Genomic DNA, 8,778 nt, shown 5'->3' with positions numbered 1-8,778 from the left:
ATTTAAGTACATTTATATATATATATATATATATATATATATATATATATATATATATATATTTCTGGGAAGCAGGGCTTTTAACATAAGGGACAGCTGAAAGAAATTGCAGGATGGAGTTGAAGGGGGATGGCAAGAGGACAGTTGGACAGCAAGCTTAACCAACAACCTGTCCATAGAACAGTCCAGGACAACCTGGGAAATACTTATTCTAAAAGAAAACTTTTTTGAGTAATAGTTTTAATTAATGATATTGTTTGTATTTATTAAGAGGAAACTGGAAGGGCTGGGAATGTAGCTCAAAGTGTTCACTAGCGCGTACAAGGCCCCAGGTTCCATCCCCTGCACTGCAATAAATAAATAAATAAGGGAGATTGATCAAGGCCAGTGGAGAAAAGTTTGGATTTCAAAAACTAAGCAGACAAAGATTAATTTACATTCAGCACAGGAAAATTAAGCACAGTGTACTTCCCAGCTCAGTTACAAAGAACATTTATTTCCATGGCTGTGATAAGGTAAATACTGAACATTAATCTAATCCAGTGGTGCTCAGCATTGATTTCATGTTGGTACCAACCGGATCACTTAAAAAAAAAAAAAAAAATCCCAATGCCCAGCTTGCATAAAAGCATTACACCAGAATCTCTAGGGGATCAGACATGGATATGAGTAAGGTTCAAAGTTACCCAGGTAATTATCACTTGCAGGGAAGACTGACAACCATAGATCTCACCAAAGATACAATTTCCACCCTCTTGTACCCTCTTGTACACAAATTCTCCTCTGTGGCTGCAACTACTTTTAATCTTGTTCGTCAACTCTCATCTCTAGATGTTCTACCAACTTGCAAAGTCAAAATATGCAAACTTCATTGTTTCTCATTCTGTCTGGAAAATGGCACTACTGACTTCCTGACAATTTGTCAATCTGTGACACCTCCTTTCACTCCTTACCCACACCGCTTCTCACCCACTTTGTTCTTTCCTGTCCTCTTCAGGTTTAAATTCCGGTGGCAGCCCAGCTTACTAAAGTGAAAACGACTTTTGTTAACATCAAACAATGTAGAAATACACAGGGGAAAATGAAGAGAAATGTTGCGAATGTTGCAAAAGGGAAATTCCCCAAACTAGGTCACAGATGAACTGACTTTATTTGTTCACTCTCTCTTAGGAAGAAAGAGCTATTGACAAGAAAGGAATAATTGCTAAATTTCATGATTTAAATAAGCAACTTACACCAGTTTGGAAAGTTCCAGAAATGGTGTAGGCTTTCCCTTATTCCTTCCAGCTCTCCTCCTAGGCCTCAAGCTCCTGAGTTCAAAGGGTCACGACTGACCTGCTCCATGGTACACAGGAGAATACAGGTTAAGTTTCTACCCACATTTCAGAAATTCACATATGACCATTCTAATCCTGTAGTCATGCTTACAGTTCAAAGAAAACCTAGCCCCACAGCCTCCCTGTTGTATTTAACCACACTTTAATTGTTTGCTAGAAAGAAAACCTATGCCTTTCTAGGCACACATCCCTCGTACATTATTTCAGACCGAAACTAGAAGCACAAGGTTGATTTAAAACCTGTGTTAAAATGGTCTTTCAAGACCCTAGTCCACATTCTTCTCAGTCTTGCTAGCTTACCAAATAAATCTTTCTCCTTGCCCTGACATCTTTTTTTTTTTTTTTTGGTATCTGGGATTGAACTTAGGGGTTCTCAACCACTGAGCCACACCCCAGCCCTGTTTTTGTTTGTTTGTTTGTTTTTGTATTTGATTTAGAGACAGGGTCTCACTGAGTTGCTAAACTCCTCAACCATTGCTAAGACTGGCTGTGAACTCGCAAGCCTCCTGCCTCAGCCTTCCAAGCCTCTGAGTTGTCCTGACATCTATCTTATCCTCAATTTACTGAACCCTTCTAGAGTGGTGAGTAAATGGACACATGTTTTATAACAATTGCTTCTATACATTAATCTCTTTAAATGGCTTCATGTAAGGTTGTTGCCTAAAATCTCATCACCTTATTGCAGTCCCCCATGGTGTCTGGAGTACCAGTTTATTCCCTCATTTGAAGTAAAAGAGAGAAGAAGCTTTACCAGCACTCCATATTATCACATTTTAATTTTTGCCTATCTAATAACTGAAAACTAGCATTTCATTATTTTTAAATTCAGATTTCCCTGTTGATGTTTAAGATTACAATGTTTTACTTATGTCAATTGCCCCTTTGCAACTGCATCTTTATAAACTGCCTGCCTGTATTTACTGTCTGCTTTTCTATGAGTTTGCTTTTTTATTCCCCATTCTTAATCAGTCCAGTTCCTTTTATTTCAAGCTCTAGTTTCTACTGACCACCATGACCTTCCCCATGCCACAGTGTATTTCTCATTTGTGTCTCTCATAATTCTTGAAAACTAGTTGTTGGATGCCTCTCTTTTCACTAAACCAGGAGAATGACAGTCTGGGTGCCCATCTCTGACACCACAGTCACCTCAGCAACTAGCAAAAGGTCTTCCACGGATATAACGAATGAGCCAACAAAAGTCCCTATGTTTCTTGGGGATCCAGGCAGGCACTCCCTCAAAGGGTTCCACTGAAGAGAGTTGTTTAAAAGGACAGTTTACAAGGGTGGGGGAAGGGGCAGTGGTGCCAAGGAGGGATGTGATGTCCCCAGAAGCAGCAACAGTGAAAAGCTTGGCCACCCCTGAAGCAGAAAGAAGAATAAGATGAAAACAGGCAGAACTCTAAGAGACCAATGGCACCCCATCACCACTTGACTCATAGAAAACCCTCCTCCACTTGAGTCCTTAACACTTCACATTCTCAAATCCTACAGGATAAAACCCTGTTTTAAACTATTGCAAACAACAAATAAAAATAATTGCCCAATAAACTACAGAAACAGAAAGCAGGAATAGACCAGGAAAAAAACACTCAAATTACCTTCCTGGCAGCACAACCCATTGCTTTGCAACTCTATGTACATTTTCTAAACTCTCCATACCTCAGTTTCCCCATTATGAAAACTATATACTATTAATACCCCCATGTCGGGATGGGTGGTTCTTGTGCTCAAGGAAAAGAAATCTCCTTACAGAAAAAGAGAGTTTGCCAAAATCCTGTCCTATCCGCCAACTTCCACCAGGCCTTGGAATTCTCAGCAAATAGCTGGTTTTGCAATTCTTTTGGCTTTGCCAACCCTCCAGGGTAAAAAAAATCTTCCCACAAGGATTCAAGGCTTGCAAGTAGAGGAAATCTTTGAGAAAAATCTGGGTTGATGAGCAGCTAAGAAAAGCCAGGAGGAAAGAGACACATCTATATATGTTTGTGCAGAAAATAGAAAAGGTTGAAAAGCAATGTGTTTCTAAAATACTGCTTCTATGAAACCAACCTTCTGTTACTCTCCTTGGTTGACTGAAAAAGGCAGGGTGATTCCTCATCTCCTAGTCACATCCTCCTCAGCCAAGGCTGGAAAGTGAAGCAGCATGAAGTTTTGACACAGGTAGGCTTCAGTTCAAATCCTGCCATTTAACCCATTTACCCAACTGACAGCAGGCAGAAATACCTTTTTCTTTCTTTTTTTTTTTTTTTTTTTGGGGGGGGGGCATGGATTGAACACAGGACCTCATGCATGCTAGGGAAGTAAGATAGATTCCCAGTTCGTTTTTGTTGTTGTTGTTGTTGTTGTTGTTGTTGTTGTTGTTTTAATTTTGAGTCAGAGTCATGCCAAGTAGCCCAGGATGGCCTCCAACTTACAATCCTCCTGTCTTCCTGCCTCAGCCTCCTGAGTAGCTGGGATTACAGGCATGTGCCACCATGCCTGGAAGCACACCACCTTTCTTCAGGTTAGTACTACCCCAGGAAAAATGGGGGATCAGGCATCTAATTTGCAGGATCAGGGTCAGAATTATAAATTATGAAATTAAAGTGTGCACTGGCTAATAGGCTTCTAGCATAAGGTAGCCAGTTTTTATCATAAGCACTACAGTTTAGAAATTAAAAGTACTGAAATTTAACAAACTTTTAAAAACATATTTTCCTTTTTATTTAACAAATATCTTTGAGCTATGATGGAGCAGAGTGACAAAAGTGAGGATAGTTCACAGGGTCCCTGACCTGGAGCTCAGAATCTATTGAAGAAGAATGTTACTCAAATCATGACCAAATATATACATAATTGCCAACTGGGATAAATGCTATGAAGAAAAATACAATGTATTTAGAGAACACAATGGGGGACCTAGTGTTGTCCAAGAAGGTCTTATGGGCCGGAAGTGAAGGAATAACTGGTTGTAGTGATGAACTCAGCAGTCCCCATATAGCAAACCAGCACATGCAAGAGATCTGAGGCTTCACCTCTTGTGAAGCAAAAGAAAAGCCGGAGTGGTAAAGTAAGGAGAGGAAAGGTGAGAGGAGGGGCAATGAAGCTGGAGAGTCTGGCAGCTCTAAGTCCTCTAAGGAATGAGAAGCCACAAAGTCAAAGAGGCAAAGACAGGCTCTCAGATCTGCAATTTAAATTTGCAGCCCAAATCTCCACTGCCACCCATTCTTCAAATGTCACCTCTGGCCCCCACACCAGGTAATAGTTTCATGATCAGGAGAATTTCAAAAAAAATAATATGCATGCAAATATGTGTATGTGCATGTGCATATACATAAATGTATGCATGTATATGTTCTAGTCACCATTGTCCACCTTGGGAAATGTCTACAGTTGCTCCTAAGTTATGACTCTTTCAAATCTCTAGACATTCCAAAGACAGGCACAACTATATCTCCCACCACTCATGTTCTTCTTACAGTATGATCCTATACTTTTCCTTTCAGTGAGTGGTAGTTCTATGTCCCCACTCTTTGAACCTATGCTGACATCTGTCACTGACTTGATCAACAGAAAATAGTGGAAGTGGCAATATGTGGCTTTTGAGGCTAGATATTAAAATGCCATGTACTTCTCCCTTGTTCTCCTGGGATACTCACTATTGGAACCAAGCTGCCATGCTCTGAGGAAGTTCAAACTAAGCCACATGGAGAGGCCACGTGTAGGTCTGGGCCAATAGCCACATCAACCCCCAGACGTGGGCGTGAGACTGCCTTGGATGATTCCAGATCCAGCTGTCAAGTCGCCCAGCCTTGCAATCTTTCCAGCTGAGGCCCCTGACATAATGGAGCAGAAAAAAGCTATCCACACTCTGTCTCTTCCAAATTCCTGATCCAAAGTATCCGTGAAAAAAAAAAAAAAACTGGCTATTTTATATTACTAAGTTTGGGGGTGATTTGTTACACAGCAATAGTAACTGGCACAGAAAAACTCGGTATATCTGTAAAAATATAGACCTGTACATTTGCATGTATAATATATATATATATATATATATATATATATATATATATATATATATATATGTGTGTGTGTGTGTGTGTGTGTGTGTGTGTACATATATTTTTCTTAATCACTATTCACTCACTGAAAACCTTCTAGAGAGGATGTCTACAGTGAGCACTGTTAGAACCCCTTCTAGAAAAAGATGGCTTATCAAAGAAAAATTAAACCCTTTTAAACCACTCAAAATATACAAAGTAATCCATCTTTATTGCAAATATATAAAAAAATTCTTGTAGGCAAATTTAACACCTTACTGGCTTTGAAAAGAGATAAAAAATGAGGTCTTCGTCCACAGCAACTAAATAGGGCACCTGGGACTTGTCTTTCTCCACTGCTGAAGGCTCACATGTCTGAAAAGGGTGCAGATTAAATAGAGCAATGCATATAAGGTATACTTAGTATAGTGCTTGACACTTAAGAGTCCACCAAATTCTAGTTATTGTTGCTTTAGTTGTTGTTAGAATTACGATTTTTATTGATCCCAGCACTAACCTTTTCTGATTTAAATTAAACAACCCTCATGTTCCATCTCCACAGGGGGGAAACAAAACAGTATAGATTCTTTTCTATACTGCAGGTAACCAAATACTGAATCTACTGAAAACCTTTTCAGTCTATAACTAAAACTTTTCAGTATATAACCAAATCTGACTTTGGTTAGAAGACAAGAAAGGGATCTCAGATCCATATGATTAGAAATGTTATGTAACATTACATAAAATAAGTATTACACATCTCTATTTGGTCTGGGAAAATAACTTTCCTTATTATAAGGGAGAAGGAGATCAATATGTGTTAGAAAACAAGCTACTGAAATGTTATCTTGAATAATCACTATACAGCTTTCAATGTAAATAAATAAAAATATTACCTTTAATCATTATAAAAGTACCCCCCTAGGGGATTTTATAAGTATTACAAGCTACACACACATTGTGGGAACAGATACCAGGGAACAGAGGTGAGAACAGAGTCAGTCACTTCAGGTTGGTTTATCCTCTACTCCTCATTGCTGTGTGACTTTAAGCCAATCACTCATCCTCTCTAAATCACAGAGTCTTTAAAATAAGACTAAATTCCAAACTTTTCATCCACACCAAAATAGTTCATATTGGGCTATTAAGAACAGCAGCCCCCATGCTTTCAGAGTAAGAGTCACGTTCCAAATATTTATGTGTGTGCAATGATGATTTCACAAGCAGAAATATCATTTCCAGAGTCACATGCATTAATTAATCTGTTGCAGATTATCTCAAAAAGCACTGTGTCTTGCTGTAAATGCTGCTGTGCATCACATACTGAAATCATCAACGTCAAATGGAAGGAAAGCAATTGGAGATAGAATCCCAACTAGCAGTGCACAGAGGCTGGCCCACATCCTTCTTAACACTCTTGGCTTTTCCCAATTAGAGGCTCAAGTGGTAGGGTGGGGAGTTTTCCTAAACTGGACATTGATGGGAGGGGGTTAAGAGAATATTAATGGTTAAGAAAAGAAAGGGGGGAAGGTAAAAACCAGGGAAAGGGAACATGCTATGGAACTAAATGAGTTGGTGGCACCTAAGCAGAAATTTCACTTCAGGGGAAGCCATTTCAAAAATGACAGTCTAGTCACTAGGTTTTAAGTTTGCAGAGGGTTTGACTTCCTTTTGCCTCTAGATAGCCTGGTTTCCTGGGAGTGGGTGAAGCATACCCCTGCCATTGATCTACTTAACTGTATAGGGTCACAGTCTCCATCCAGGAAAAAAAAAATGTCTTTTATATCCTGGAAAGTGGTGAGAACCCTGTGACTAATGGAGCCCCAACATGGGAAAAAAAATGGCCGGCATGTAACTGACTTGGTAGGGCCCTTGTCAGAGATGTCATGGACTATCCACTGGCTTTTAACTCATAAAAACTGGGTGAGAGTCAGCAGGCTGATGCCTGGCAGGTCTGGATCTGCCCTTGGAGAGAAGTCCTGCTTCCCTCATGTAGGCTCAGCCCCTTCCTGATGTCAGAACCCATGGCTGATGATTTGGGATTCAGAAAGCTTTGGAGTCTTGAGGCTTCGCTGGAAACCAAAACCGCCTCTCTCCGATTACCATATATGATGAAGTCTGAGAGTTCTGGTAAGACCTGAAGGACCCGTCTGGTTTTACCATGAAGCAGGACACAGCCAATTTGAGGGAGATCCCTTTTCTGATTGATGGCATCTTTAAAAATGTTACCATCACTACCAAAATGCCTTTTCTGCACCTCACACCACCTTGTAGCAGAGCTAAGTCTGTCTTAACACCACAGCACATATTTGTAACTCCTTTTTCTTGCAACCATTTATGTGGCTGTTTTTTCCACAAACCCCACCACCTGAAGATCTGGGATATAAAACCATTTTACAACAGCTATTCTTCCAAGCCTTTCCCTCCTTCTTGTTCTTAGCTGCACCCGAATTTGGTTTTAGTGGACAACTGTTCTGAGCACATTTCTCCACAAGCTCCATCTCAGCTCCAGAAAGGCCAAGGACAAAGATAAGACCAAAGTTGTGTGTGAAGGAGCAGACCCAGGGCAGAGCATGGGAAAGGAGTGGACAGAGTGATGAGTGGTCCGGCCGAAATAATTTCTTCCAGAGCAGCAAATCCGCAAAAGAGAGTATGGAGAAGGAATCCATGTCTTCCCGGTGATGGGTCAGTGCAAGAGCATAAGACCATTCCTGAAACCTGGTTGGATGGCTAACACTTTTTTCCCAGCCGAAGTTGCGGGCACCTGTTCAGGAAAGGCGGTGAGGAGCCTTCTAAGCTGGCCGGTCTGCCCGTGCTATATAGAGAACTATATGTTAAGCAGTCTAACCGGCCCCCTTCAAGCCTCCACCAAGCCCGAGTGTACAGGTGGTTACCGGCACAGGTACTGAATCTTACCAGAACAACTTTATTACTGGCCCTGGGAGGCTTTTTTAGAGAAAGAATCCCCACCACCGCCACCACGAGTCCCTCCAGCTCGCAGGAAAGAGGCGCACACAGGCAAAAGGCACAGGTAAAGGTTCCCAGTGCAGCCAGGCTCCCACGCTTGCCGGCCGCTTCTCCACTAAGGCGGTCTTGGCGCTGGGTGACCTCTCCTGTCAAGCCCCTGAGCGGGGTATAGCGGGGTACAGCCCAGCACCCCCGCGCATCAACCCAGCCCGCTCGCCCCCCACGGCTCTGGCCCGGCCGTGCAGCCCTGCCGACCGCAGCAGCCCGGCACCCAGCCCCGGCAGCCCCAGCCGCCGGAGCCGCAGCGCCCACTCGGGGCAAGCAGCGATCACTCACCCTTCTGCTCTCGCAGGCTCGACAGCGACCAGAGCAGCAGCGCCACCGAGGCCAAGAAGCAGAGCTGGCTCAGCAGAAGGTCCCTCCGGCGGCGGCGGCTGCGGCGGCGCGCGCGGTCCTCG

General features: G+C 42.1%; 1 protein-coding gene across 1 annotated transcript in view; it reads right to left on the bottom strand.

The window, feature by feature from the left end:
- The window catches only part of Slc24a3 (solute carrier family 24 member 3), a 530,728-nt gene extending 521,950 nt beyond the window's left edge, over positions 1 to 8,778 (bottom strand). The window contains exon 1 of the mRNA XM_048811364.1: positions 8,657 to 8,778. The gene's annotated coding sequence lies outside the window, so the exon portion shown is untranslated. The remainder of the gene's footprint in view (positions 1 to 8,656) is intronic.

The sequence above is a fragment of the Marmota marmota genome, unplaced genomic scaffold (genome assembly GCF_001458135.2).
Source record: "Marmota marmota marmota unplaced genomic scaffold, marMar, whole genome shotgun sequence".
NCBI lineage: Eukaryota > Metazoa > Chordata > Mammalia > Rodentia > Sciuridae > Marmota > Marmota marmota.
Note: the sequence above shows the minus strand (reverse complement) of the source record. Positions and strands in the feature narration are given on the sequence as shown.